At 45.2% G+C, this 14919-nt stretch overlaps 1 long non-coding RNA gene across 1 annotated transcript; it reads right to left on the reverse strand.

The window, feature by feature from the left end:
• Positions 1 to 5580: 5580 nt before the first annotated feature.
• LOC103796674 (uncharacterized) lies at positions 5581 to 14155 on the reverse strand. The gene is made up of 3 exons (XR_013524870.1): positions 14035 to 14155; positions 13355 to 13420; positions 5581 to 5737 (listed from the first exon to the last, which is right to left on the reverse strand). It is a non-coding gene; the product is annotated as an uncharacterized LOC103796674 (long non-coding RNA).
• Positions 14156 to 14919: the final 764 nt, after the last annotated feature.

Below are 14919 nucleotides of genomic sequence, written 5' to 3' on the forward strand. Positions count from 1 at the left end.
GCTGGGAAACTTGATGTCCACTTGCAAAAGAATGAAGGTGACTCAAAATGAATCAAAACCCTTCTAGTGAGAATGTAAAATGCTGCAGCCATCATGAAAGTGGTTTTGTAGTTTATTCCAAAAAGTTCAATCATGCAATTACGACAGGACCCAGCAATTCCACTTCTAGGTCTATATTCCCAAGAAGTGGAAGCAGAAACTTGAACACACACTCAAATGCCAGTGTTCATTGCAGCATTATTCATATTCACAAAAAGCAAAAGGAGGAAATAACCTAAATGCCCATTAGGAGATGACTGGATACACAAAATATGGTAGATACACACAGTGGAGCGTTATTCACACTTACAGAGCAATTACATTTCGTTACATGCTGCAACACGGATGAACCTTGAAAACGTTACGTGAAGTGAAACAAACCAGACACCAAAGGGCAAGTGTTGTGTGATCACACTTATATGAGGCGCCTAAAATAGGCAAATTCATAGAGATAAAAGGTAGCCTAGAGGTTTGGTGAAGCTGGATATGAAGGTGGAAAGGATGGGTTGACCCAGTGTGTGGCAGGTTCAGAGGCAGGCGTTTTGGGATGGGGACCCTGAGTATGTCTATGGACTAAGGGAGCAGAACTAGTGAAAAGTGAGAGATTGAAAATACAGAAGAAAATATGTGATAGACTAAAGATTAATAAAGAAAAGCTCTTTATCAAAGGTCAGGAAATAGAACAGGATCTGCAGTGGTCTTGCGGAGGGGGTGGATTCTGAGGTGGACAGGGGCAGGTCTGCCTCTGAGAGGGAAAGCAAGGGTGTGAGTGGAGACAAAAGAAAATTTGGGGGCTAGGCGCAGTGGCTCACACCTGTAATCCTGGCATTTTGGGAGACTGAGGTGGGTGGATCACCTGAGGTCAGGAGTTCGAGACCAGCCTGATCAACATGGTGAAACCCCATCTCTCCTAAATACAAAAAATTAGCTGAGTGTGGTGGCGCATACCTGTAATCCCAGCTACTTGGGAGGCTGAGGCAGGAGAATCGCTTGAACCTGGGAGGTGGAGGCTGCAGTGAGCTGAGATTGGGCCATTGCTCTCCAGCCTGGGCCACAAGAGTGAAACTTTATCTCAAAAACAAGAAAATTTGGGGTTGAAAGGACATACATAGATGGAGTTCATGTAGGTGATGAATTGTCATTGTGATGTACTCATCATAAAAACAGCAGCAGCAGCTGTCACTGATAGAGTGTTTTCTAAGTGCCGGCCTCAGAGCTAAGTACTTTACACATTTTGCCTCTATCATCTCATTAATATTATCAGAAATTTTATGAAATAATTAAAATTTTTATTTGACAGATAAGGAAACTGAGGCTCAGAGTGGTATGTAGCCTGCTAGTAAATTTCAAAGGTGGAATAAGAAGCTAGATCTGTCATATTCCAAGGGCTCTATTTTTAAACACTTCATCATATTATGAACACATGCACACACACATACACAGAAACACACATACACATACATACACACACATACATAACACAGACCCACGCATACAGGCAGACACACACACACACACACACACACACACACACACACACACACTAGCTGCTGGCCCTGGCAGAGTCAGGATCCAGAATCGGGAGACTTGGGCTTGTTGTGCTTGCTTCATTGTTTCAAAATGCACATCCTGGGTCCCAGGTATACAAAGGCTGATCCACAGGTCTGGAGGATGGCCCGGTAATATGCATTTGCTTCAAGGTCACATTTGGATGTGACTCAGATACAAAGACTCAGATTCAGTCTTCGACACTTTAAGAAGCCCAGACCCAGGATTACCTTAGGCTCATGGGCTTCTTTGCTTAATAAGTTATTTTTTAGCAGGGTCCAGCTTTTGGCCTGGAAACATGAATTTTTTTTCTGGAATTTTGTTGATAGAGGAAGGTAAGTCTTCTTATCTGTACGATGACCTTGGCATCAAACTGTGGCAGGCGATGAAGACCGCACACCCTTCTGTGGTAGGAGGGTTGCTCCAGGGTAGGAGCCCTGGAGGTTAAGGCTGCAGTGAACTGTGATTGCAGCACAGCGCTCCAGCCTGGGCGACACAGAAGGACCCTGTCTCAAAACAACAACAAAACAGATATCTGTATTCCTTCATTTCACCAGGAACCATCTATAAGCACTGCGTAAGTTCAGATTTGGGTCAGGTTGCTGTGACAAAGATGGCTAAAATTACAGAGGTTTGAGCAACTTGGAAATTGATTTCTCTGCCATATGACGCATGGAAGACAGTCCAGGGCAGATAGAGTGTCCTGCGATGTTGGGAACTCAAGTGTTTGCATATTTTTGCTCTATCATCCTCCTGTGCATTTGCCATCCCAACAGATTGAGGCAGCTGCATTAACTCGGGTCGTCACATCTGCCTTCCAGCCAGGCATGGAGAAGGAAGGGAAGCAAGAAGGAGAACCTCCTCTTCCTAAAAGAACAGCTTTATTGACAGATAATTCAAACACCATGAAATGTACAATTAAATGTTTTGTAGTGTATTTACAGAGTTGTGCAACCACCTCCACAATCGACTTTAGAACATTTTCATCACTCCAAAAGGAAACCCCACACCTATTAGCAGTTCCTCCCCATTTCCGCTCAATGCCCTCAGCCCTAAGCAATTACTCATTTACTTTCTGTCTTACAGGTTCGCCGTTCTGGGCATTTCATACCAATTGAATACACCATATGTTCTTTGGTGAATGTCTTCTACTTAGCATAAGATTTTAAAGACTTATCCACATCACAGCATGTAACAGTACTTCATTCCTTTTTATTGCTGAACAATATTCCATTGTATGGATGTACTACATTTAATTTACCAGTTGATGGACATTTGAGTGGTTTGCACTTGTTGGCCATGGTGAATAATGCTGCTATGAACATTTGTGTACAAGGTTTTGTGTAGACATATGTTTTCATTTCCTTTGGGTCTACACTGATAAATTAAATTGCTGAGTCAAATAGGAACTCCATGTTTAACTTTTTTTTTAGACAGAGTCTTCCTCTGTTGCCCAGGCTGGAGTGCAATGGTGTGATCTTGGCTCACAGCAACCTCTGCCTCCTAGGTTCAAGTGATTCTCTTGTTTCAGCCTCCTGAGAGTCTGGGATTACAGGCGATGTCACCATGCCTGGCTAATTTTTGCATTTTTAGTAGAGATGGGATTTCACCATGTTAGCCAGGCTGGTCTCAAACTCCTGACGTTAGGTGATCCGCCCACCTCGAACTCCCAAAGTGCTGGGATTACAAGTGTGAGCCACCACGCCTGGCTGTAACAGGTTTTCTTATGAAATTTGATCATCTATTTTAAATCTTATTTGAAAGAGCCAAAAACCAAGATACTCTTGAAGAACAAGATAGGTAAGTTACTGCACCAGACATCTAGCAGATAACTAGAGAGCTATACTAATTAAGACAGACTGTTCACACAATTACACAATGATAGACAAATTAAATAACGACACAAAATAAGGAGGCCAGAAGCCAGCTCTCCTTTGCATAGAAATTTGACTCATGACTGAATGGTAATTGCAGATCTGTGAAGAAATGATGGGCTCCCAGAAGTACCAGGAAAATTGTTATCCTTATGGGGAAAAAGGGAGTCAGGGCTCTGCTTCATACCATAGAAAAAAATTGACTTTAAATGCTTAAATGTGAAAAATTAAAACTGTAAAACTTTTAGAAGAAAATATCTATCATGAGAATGATTTTTTAAGCTCAGAAAGTGAAATAAATACCGAAAAGTGCTGATGGATATAACTACTGCATTTGTCTGCTATTGCTGCATAACCAATCCTCCAATTTAGCAGCTTAAAACCATCTGTCACCTCGTGGATCTGTGAGGCAGAGACCCAGGCGTGGTGTGTCTGGGCTTTCCGCTCTGGTCTTGCCAGCTTCAATCAAGCTGCGGCAGGGCTGTTCTCACCGGGAGCCCTGAGTCCTCTTTCACTTTCACATGCTTGTGGCAGATTTAGCTCCCTCTAGCTGTAGGATGGAGGCTCCTGGGTCTCAGTTCCTGGAGGCCATCTGTACTGCCACTGCCACTTAGCCTCCTCCATCTTCAAAGCCAGCGTTGGCCAGGCACAGTGACTCAATCACCACCTATAATCCCAGCACTTTAGAAGGCCAAGGGTGGGCAGATCACTTGAGGTCAGGAGTTTAAGACCTGCCTAGCCAGCATGGCAAAACCCTGTCTCTCGTAAAGAAAATACAAAAATTACCCGGGCATGATGGCATGTGCCTGTAGTCCCAGCTACTCGGGAGGCAGATGCTCGAGAATTGCTTGAACCCAAGAGGCAGAGGTTGCAGTGAGTGGAGATTGCACCAGTGCATGCCAGCCCTGGTGACAAAGCTAGACCCTGACTCAAAATAAATAAATAAAAGCCATCCAGATTTGCTTGCCCAGTTTTTCCTGCACTTTGAAACTCTGAAGTTTTCTGTCTCTGGTCTCTAGACCCCAGACTGAAGGGACCATGTGATGAGGCTGAGCCCACCTAGATAATCTCCCTCTTGATTAACTCATATGCAGCCAGTTAGTAACCCTAGTCACTCCTGCAGGATTCATTTTGCCATACGTGCCGCATGACCACAGAAGCAATATCCTGCTATAGTCACAGGTTCTGTCCACTCTTCAGGGGGCATCATAAAAGGGTGAGGGTCGTGAGAATTCTGCCTACCACAATTACATAATAATTAATAGCTTCTGTTCTTCAAATGACACTATGAGAAAGTGAAAGGGGGCCAGGTACAGTGGCTCATGCCTGTAATCCCAGTACTTTGGGAGGCCAAGGCAGGTGGACCACTTAAGGTCAGGAGTTCAAGACCAGCCTGGCCAACATGGTGAACTCTCATATCTACTATAAATACAAAAATTAGGTGGGTGTGGTGGCGCACACCTGTAGTACCAGCTACTCGGGAGCCTGAGGCATGAGAATCACTTTAATCTGGGATTCGGAGGTTGCAGTGAGCTGAGATTATGCCACTGCACTCCAGCCTGGGCAACAGAACGAGACCCTGTCTCAAAAAAAAAAAAAAAGAAAGAAAGAAAAAGAAAAGTGAAGGGAGTGAAAGGGCAAGCTACGGCATGGGATATAATACTTACAATACACATAAGTGATAAAGGAGTTGTTTCTAGAACACATATTTTATTTATTTATTTAGAGATGATGTCTCACTTGGTCACCCATGCTGGACTGCAGTAGTGCAATCATGGCTCACTGTGGCTTTGACCTCCTAAGCTCATGATCCTTCAACCTCAGCCTCCCAAGTAGCTGGGACTACAGGCACATGACACCATGCTCAGCTAATTTGTATACTTTTGTAGAAACTGGAGTCACACTGTGATGCCCAGGCTTGTCTCAAACTTTGGGGTTCAAACAATCCTCTTAACTCAGCCTCCCAAAGTGCTGGGATTACAGGTATGAGCCATTGCATCTGGCCAAGAATATATATTTTAAATCTTACATATTAATAAGAAAAAAGACAAAACAATAGAAAAAGAGACAAATGAAATAAACATATCTTCCCAGAAGAAACTAAAAGTATCAGCTAATATATGAACATGTGTTTTTTTAATTATGAAAACATTCAGTGTCCAGTGCTTGGTCTTCTCTGCTCTGGGAGACCCAGGTGACTCTGCCACAGCCTTTGTTGCTCTGTGACCCGTGTGTGCCGCGAGATCCACAGGGAAGACGTGGGGACGTCCTAGAAGCTGGGAAATGAAGAGTGAAGAATGTAACCGCACATGGATGGATGGTCTTTTCCATAACATAATGCCTGCCTCTCAGGCTCAAATTCCAAAGAGAATCATTTACAAGTTAATTGCCGTCTCCCTGGTTGATCATTCTCCCTAATCACCACTCGCTACCCTGTAAAGGAATTGTCTACATTTCCCATCTCCTCCTTACCCTATGAAAAAGTGTATATCAGCTTCTGTACCCCATCAGGAGATTGGGAAATCACTGATTCTCCCCTGTCTGTACATTAATAAATTTGTATGCCTTTTTCTATTAAAAATCAATGAAAACTCAGTAAGACAACATTTTACCCCACTATAATAGCAAATGTTTAAAAATCTGACAATATCAAGCCTTTACAGGGAATCATAGTGTTACCTGTGCTGAATTTGTATGGGGCTGCAGCAACCTCAGTTCTTGCTTCCTCAGAAGAAAGAATTTGACCAAGGGGCATAATAAGGCAGAGTGAGAGACCAAAAGCAAGTTTTAGAGCGGGAGCGAACGTTTATTTAAAAACTTTAGAGCGGGAACAAAAGGAAGTAAAGTACACTTGGAAGAGGGCCAGGTGGGTGATTTCACAGATCAAGTGCACTGTTTGACCTTTGACTTGGGTTTTTATATGTTGACATAGTTCCAGGGTTTTACATCCCTTCTCCCCCAGTTCTTCCCTGGGGCTGGGCTGTACACATGTGCAGTGGCCGGCTGGCAGCTGGGAGGTGAGCACGCAGTGTGTTTCCTGGAGTTGTGTGCATGCTCACTTGAGGCATTCTTCCCTCACTAGCTGAGTGTCCCTGGGAGTTAAGCTCCACCATTTGCCTCTTAGTGTGCATGCTTGAGCTCACTCTCCCAACTCCTGAGATCTTATCGGGAAGCTGCTGATCACCAGTTTCAAGTTTTTTCTATCTATTGGGAGACTGCCTTTCCCTGGTGCAGGCTGCAACCAATTATTAGAGACAGTTTAACAATCACCTGACCATCACCTGATGGTTGCCTGACACTCCTGGTGGGGGTGGGGTGGGGGTGGATCCCTCTCCTGTCCTGCTCATGTCTGACTAGTTACCTATAACAATCAGAACTCACATACTTGTGATGTGAGTTTAAATTGGTGCAACCTCTTTGAGTAACAAATTGGGATGATCTATAAAGTTGGAAATATACACCCTCCACAACCCAAGAGTTTCATCCCTGGGTATGTAATTGACAGTAAAGCATGCATGGCTGGTTACAGTGGCTCACATCTGTAATCTCAGAACTTTGGGAGTCCAAGGCAGGAGAATTGCTTGATCCCAGGAGTTCGAAACCAGCCTGGGGAACATGGTAAAATCTCACCTCTACACAAATATACAAAAATGAGTCGGGCATGATGATAAATGCCTGCAGTCTCAGCTACTCAAGAGGCTGAGGTGGGAGGAGCAATTGAACCCAGGAGATCTGGTGACAGAGTGAGACCCTGTCTCAAAAAGAAAGAGAAGGAAGAAGGAGGAGAAGGAGGAGTGGGAGGAGGAGGAGAAAGAGGAGGAGGAATCCATGCACATGGATGCCCAAGCCACAAAAACAAACCTGGAGACAATGGCAAATAATTCAAATGTCCACAAACTGTAGGATTTTTTTTAAAGTTACATAATAATGTGTAATAAACTGTAGAATACTTTAAAGGTAATTACATGGTTCTATTTGTTAAAGTTGGTGGAAACTATGACACAGGTGTTTGTTTCACTCTTCCTTCAAGAAGTCTTTCCAATTACTCTGTCCCTTCCCCTGACCAGAAGTCAGAGGCAGACAGGCACTTAAAGATCAGGAACTCAGCCCTTGGCTTCACCAACAAGGGGGTGAGAGAAGGAGACACATGTCAGGGTTTCCCTTGAAACTCTCCTCCTTGTCTGCATAGGATGCCCTCCTCTTTTCCTTCTCATATCTATCTGCCAACATCCTCTTCATCTTTTAAGGCCCTTCCTCTGGATCCTCAGAGACCACCCTGGTCTGTCTACCTGTTGAGAAAACTCAAGTTCAGAGAGGCTGAAGGATGAGCTTAAGGCACGCAGTCATTAGGAGGCAGCCTTGGCTCTCTGGAATCTGTTTTCTCTTTAACAGCAGCATCCAGGGCTCATTTATGTCTGTACCTGTAGCACTGTTGAAGACAGTTCCTTATAAGCAGGAGGTGCTCAGTAAATGCCATCTCCTCCCTCCTGATCTTTACTGAATTTAAAAAATAGCTTTGTAAAACTATGGCTACTTTGATGTTGCTAACATAGAAATGACCGGCAGATGGCAGAATTTAGCTTTCCCAACTCTTAAGTTTGCAATTGCTAGTTTGAGGCCAGAAAAGTTGGTTTTTCTTTTCCATTCTCCAAACTCTGCTGTTGTCAGAGCCTGTCAACTGCCCACTGCTCCCACTGAATGCCTTACCCTACTACTCCTTTACTGAAAAAGCATCTTGAGCATCTGCAGAAGCTCTGGTTTGATACCTGGTGGCAAGAGGGGGCACAATGACATGTAGTGAGAACGTGAAAGCTTTTTTTCCTTTTTTTTTTGAGACAGAGTCTCACTCTGAAGCCAAGGCTAGAGTGCGGTGGTGTAGTCTCGGCTCACTGCAATCTCCACCTCCTGAGTTTAAGGAATTCTCCTGCCTCAGCCTCCCAAGTAGCTAGGATTACAGGTATGTGCCACCACATCTGGCTAGTTTTTTGTATTTTTAGTAGAGGTGAGGTTTCAGCATGTTGGCCAGGCTGGTCTCAAACTCCTGACCTCAGGTGATCCACCCATCTCGATCTCCCAGCATGCTAGGATTACAGGCATGAGCCACTGTGCCCGGTTGAACATGATAGATTTTCCCCTCCACAGAGCTCAGTGAAATGCTTGTTCTCTCAAAAGCCCTGAAATACCATCGGCAGCAAGGGCAGCAAAGGCATCTTAGGGTTCTGCCTTTCAGCTGGGTAGTCAGACTCCAAGAGGCAAAATGATGAGCTCAAAATTCACAGCAAGTTCAGGTTTTCTGACTTGCAATCCCCTGCCCTTGCCTATGTTAGTTCTCAAAGGTGAAATCTACCCTGAAGCTATGTCAGCCTGTATGTACAGAAAGGAGACCAGAAAAGTTTTTTAAAAACTCAAAATGCTGTATTCTAAATAATCAAGGAACAGCAGAGAAAAGAGCGTTGGGGCTCAGAGGAGCAGACTACACCATTTTCAGGGTTGGGGAGGGTGAGAAATTATGGAGTCAGAAAAGAGTTGTCGAAACAGGGAGCTCTCCCCCTTAAAAACAGTCAAGACATGAACAAGAAAAGGAGCAATGGTGGAAATTCTACACCAGGACGGCAAACATATGGCTTGGGGCTGCTACTTTCTTTCACCCTCCCCTGTCCCCTGGCCCCCATGCCTGTGACAGACATCAGTAATCAATTGTGGGATTCTTTTCTTTTCAGCTAAGGGCCTGCTCAGAATCCATTGTGCACAGTGTACCAGGCTCCCTCTGCCAGAGGGAGATGGCACCCTCTACCAGTAGGAGATGGCACCAGAGGAAGCTTGTCGCTCCCCCTCACCCTGCCCTATTGCCTCCCTGGTGGCCAAAATTTATTGTGCACTTACTGTGTGCCAGGAGTTGTGCTGAGCTCTTTAACACACCTTCCACTTAATCCACTTACCACATTCTCAGGAGTTAGGCATCCTTCCAGTTTTACACATAGGGAAGAGTGGGTGCAGAGGTGTTAAAAGCTTCATAATGGCACAGCCCATCTGTCTCCAAAGCCAAGGCTCAGAAGCTCTTAGATAGCTGAGTTAAGCCAGTATGGAAGAAGGCCTGTTGTCTGAGTCTTGTTTAGGCCTAAAGGTCAAGACCAACTAGGCTGCAGTGGAGCATGACGTCGGGAGAATGGAGGACACTAAAGATGCTTTTGTTTGCTCATTCATTCCTCGACACATGTTGATTAAGTCCCTGCTACATGCCAGCCACCTTGTAGTTGCTGGGGGTATAGTAGTCAAACAAGAGAGACAAAACACCCCACCCTCAATCAGGGGAGACTAACAAATAAGTCAGTCAAATGTATTACATGTCAGGTGACATATGTGCTAAGGGAAACAATAAAGGCTGGGAGTGGTGGAAAGAGCCACATGGAGCTCTATGGGGCTCAGGCCTAGGTGATAAGGGAAGAAATGACTCAGGAGCCTGAGCTTCTTGGAGTGACTGATGCATATAGAGATAAAGGCGTTAAGAGATGAATCTTGATGCTCTCAGAGCAAATAATGATGGTGAGGTGTCTATGGTGGGGGAGGAAGAAGGGATTGCAGGAACACATGGAGTTCCAGGGGACTTCTTCACTCTGACAGCGACAGTGTGGCGGAGGAAGGGGCAATCTTACCCAGAATACCCCCAGCTCCTGGGCTCCCTCCTTACTCTGGCAGATGTGGGATGGAGGCAGAAAGTCCCACTCATGTGGCGTACATTTTTTGAGCAGCTAATAAAATAAACTTCGCCAGGTGCAGTGACCCACACCTGTAATCCCAGCACTTTGGGAGGCCGAGGCAGATGGGTCACCTGAGGTCAGGAGTTTGAGACCAGCCTGGCCAACATGGTGAAACCCTGTCTCTACCAAAAACACAAAAATTATCTGGGTGTGGCGGCGTGTGCCTGTAGCCCTGGCTACTTGGGAGACTGAGGCAGGAAAATTGCTTGAATCTGGGAGGCGGAGGTTTCAGTGAGCTGAGATCATGCCACTGCACTCCAGCCTGGACAACAGAGTGAGACTTCATCTCAAGTAAAATAAAATAAAATAAAATAAAATAAAATAAAATAAAATAAGTAAGTAAATGCATGACATATTTGACAAAAAAAAAAAAAAAAGGCCAGGCATGGTGGCTCACACCTGTAATCCCAACACTTTGGGAGGCCAAGGTGGGTGGATTACCTGAGGTCAGGAGTTCGAGACCAGACTGACCTAGATGGTAAAACCCCGTCTCTACTAAAAACACAAAAATTAGCTGGGCATGGTTGCAGGCACCTGTAATCCCACCTAGTCAGGAGGCTGAGGCAGGAGAACTGCTTGAACCCAGGAGGCAGAAGAGCAGTTCAGGGAGGGTCAGAATCTTGTAGCCTCCAGCTGCATGACTCCTAAACCATAATTTCTAATCCTGTGGCTAATGTTGGTCTAGTCCCCAGGCAAGAAGAAGGTCTGCTTTGGGAAAGGGCTGTTACCATCTTTGTTTAAACTATAAAGTTTCTCCCAAAGTTAGTTCAGCCTATGCCCAGGAATAAACAAAGACAGCTTGGAGGTTAGAAGCAAGATGGAGTCAGTTAAATTAGCTCTCTTTCACTGTCTCAGTTATAATTTTGCAAAGGCAATTTCAGAATGACTATCCGTGAGTTTGTAAAATAACCCAGGATGCCGGTCTTTACTGTGTGCCCAAGTTGATCAATCAACTAGATGGAAGTGCCAAAAGAAAATGGCCTTGCCCTGCTAGAGAGTCTTCAGGTCTCCCTTTGGGTACATGAGCAATGTGGAGAAGAATGAAGGAGGAGGAGAAAGAAAAGACACCCTCCATAATTGGGACAGAGTTCGGAACTCTTGAGGCCAATTCTTCCATGCTGCCTGGCCCCACCTCCCCCAGAGACTTCTGGTACTTTATGGAGGCTTCCTTGTGGCTACCCTGGAGCAATAAATGGGTCTGCCTTCACTCTAGGTGCTCTTTATCCAGGGTCTATGAACACCCTAGAAGTAGTATCCACCATGAATTAGGTAAATAATTACATGTGTGCACATGTGTGAATATATGGACCCAGGCATATGTGTTCACAGCTTTCTTCAAATGCCCCCCTGATATGTATGCCAGTTACCAACTTATTACTTCTCAGTTCTGTATTTACCCACCAATATCTGCTCTGTGATAATGGATAGGATTCCCATGAGCATTGCTCCTCTACAGTGAGCATGATATGAAGCTTTCTCAGTGGAGGGTGCTGAGAGAACAGTGCAGGTAGAAGGAACTTCTCTTCCTGAGTCTGGCTGGTGTGAGGACATCCAGTGGTGCTCTGCCCAGTCATGTGCCCGGAAGGTCCCAGGCAGTCAGCCTGGCATGGTGATCACCTTCTTAGTACCCTCCCAAGACAGGCACCACACGATCCATGCCTCCTGTCCATACTGGAGACCCAATCCTTCTCCATGCCCATACTCTCAATCCGGCAATGTGGCTTGCATGGGCTGTGGAGGTTTGTTTCCTGCTTGTCCAATAATTGCAACCAGCTCTGGCCCATGAAACCCAGCAGATCTCTCTGCCATGTAGTGTGCTGCAATGATACTTTCTCCAACAATGTCTGATCTCCAGCTTGGAGAGATGCCCCATTCAAAGACTGCCCTTCTTGGGTACTCTTCCCCAGCTGTAGGGAGAATAGCACTATGGGATTCTCTTTATGTCGCATAGTTACTTTTTTATCATAGCTGAATAATTCTTTATATTAAACTTCCATTGCATAAACCACTTGTGGTTTTTATCTTGATTGGACCTAGGCTGATACAGTACTTGTGGCCCCCAAAGTATTAAGATCCACCATACCTAGTCCCAGATAAAACAGAAATATGAAAACTCTCAGCTCTTTGCCCAGCACACAGAACACAATCCATCCCAGTAGTTGTTACTACCATGTGTTGGAGACGGAGGTCAGGTGCTGCATAGGGCTGGCAGCTCTGCAGAATCGCCTTAGATGTTCCCTCCCACCTGTTTAGCTTGAGCTGCATTCTCTCTGGAATAGCAGTAAAATAACAAGTAGCTAAAACGATCACTCATGGAGCACACACTTCATCTCAAGCAGTGGGTCATGAGTTTTGTATGCACTGTTTGCCCCATTTTGCAGATGGAAAAGCTAAGGATTAATGAAGTTGGAAACTTGCCGAAGTTTTCACAGCTGACCCTGGAAGAGCTGGACTTTGAACCCAGGTACATCCAATTCCAAAGACCAAAGCCTTCACCACTACAATATAATTCTTTCTAGCATTTATTGCTGTGTCAAGGTCTGTGCTAAATGGTTCACAGTGGTTATGTAATATGTTTCCTGTGATGGATGTGTTTGGTAAGCATTGTTTTTGTTTCTGTTTTATAGATGAAGAGACTAAATGTCTCACCCAAGGTCTCTCAGTTAGAGAGGTGCAGGCAGGATTTGAAACTGGCCCCTGACTCCAGAGCCCGTGGTTCATATAATAGAAGTGAACTTCAGGGTGAGAATGTATCTACACCTGGGGACCCTGATGGGTGAAACAATGGAAAGCACTAGCATTTGACTCACATACAGTTCCTGCTGCTCCCAACAATGCCATCCATGTGTGTTAATAAAGGATAGAGAGCTGGCAAGGAGAAGGGTACAGGTATAGGACCAGGTGGGCCATGTCACACCCTAAAATACCTAACCCTAACTCCCACCCTAACCCTCAGGGACAGGGATAGTCTGCAGGCACCTGGATTAGGCTGGTTCGGAGGATCCGTGTTCATCACCAACCCTCTCCTAGGGAGGGGGTTCCCTGACGCTCAACGTCTGGATCTGCCCGGATCAAGCCACTGCAGAATCTTGCCTAGACCCCCAGCTCTGATTACACCTCACCAACCATACCAACCTGAGTGATCAGTCCTCTTTGTGTGGCTCATGGTTGTTAACTGATTTGGCTCTAGGACTCCAGACACTGATGGGGAAAAGGAAATATGACACATTATGAGATCCAGAATATTTGCAAGTTGCTAAGAAAAAGCACAACTATTCCAGATACTGCGGACAAAAGAGCATATTCTCCTCCAGGTCTTCATAGAGAAGCCAAATCCTCAACAATAGCTCTGCAACAGATAGGGATCAATGTTCAAAACCATGCTTTGTGTAATGTGTATCATGTCCCTCAACCAAAGCACAAAGCATTACAACTCATTCTTCAAGGAGTCAGTGGGAAGCAGTCAAGCTCTCAAGTCCGTGGCTCTGGCTAAATTGGTAATAGATGTAAGAATATGTGTCTAGAGATCAAATACAACATATTCTCTGCAGACACTTATCCACGAACAGCATTTCTCTTAGCCAAGCTTTTGAAAAGTACAATATGGCTCCGAGGATAAAATTTTACTTGGAATATTAGACTTTTCCATTGTCAGTTAAGAGACAAGCCATATGTCTTAATAACAAACTGAGCTGGGGCTTGGAATAGATCCTCTTATGAAAACTCAAGTGCCAGAAAGAACAATCCTCTTTTTCCCTGCTGCTGCCAAATCATGCAGAGGCGGAGACTCGGGTACATGCAAGATTGGGCTTCACCTGTAACCCACTGCCATGGCTGAGGAAGGCATTGCTGCTGGAGGTGTAATGGATGTTAATACTGCTTTACCAGAGGTGTTGAAGACCAGCCTCATCCACAATGGCTTAGCATGTGGAATTCACGAAGCTGCTAAAGCCTTAGACAAGTGCCAAGCCCACCTTTGTGTGTTCACATCCAACTGTGATGAGCATGTGTATGTCAAGTTGGTGGAGGCCCTTTGTGCTGAGCACCAAATCAACCTAATTAAGGGTGACAAAAAGAAACTAGGGGAATGAAGGCCTCTGTAAAACTGACAGAGAGAGAAACCTGGTAAAGTGGTTGGTTGCAGTTGTGTAGTGGTTAAGGACTATGGTGAGGAGTCTCAGGCCAAGGCTGGTCTTGAACTCCTGTGCTCAAGTGATTCTCCCACCTCCCAAAGTGCTGAGATTATGGGCATGAGCCACTGCACCCAGCCTGTGTCACTTTCTTACACCATCAGAGGCTCTCCAGAATCAAGTTCAGCCCCTTAGCATGATACATAAGACCGTCACGCCCTCCTCTCCCTTACAACGCTTGCCGCTCTTGAAACATCGCATTGCTTGCATCCCCTCGCCCCGCCCTGTCTCCTTTCTGCACACCTGCACTCAGACCTCTCCCCAGCCCGCAATGACATTTGCTCCTCTTTTCACTTTGGCCGCTCCTACTCATTCTCCAAGATTCTGCTCAATTCCTATCTTTTCTATAAATTCTCTGACTTCCCTTAGACAAGTACACCTGTGGAAGGAGCTAGATGGATTGACTGAGCACATGCTGCCATCTCTCTACCCAGGCCCATCCTCCAAAAATGACAGGGAAGAAAAACAATCAGTGTTCTCAAAAAGATAACCGGAAACGTTCGGAGAAGC

Source organism: Callithrix jacchus, chromosome 12 (assembly GCF_049354715.1).
Source record: "Callithrix jacchus isolate 240 chromosome 12, calJac240_pri, whole genome shotgun sequence".
Lineage (NCBI taxonomy): Eukaryota > Metazoa > Chordata > Mammalia > Primates > Cebidae > Callithrix > Callithrix jacchus.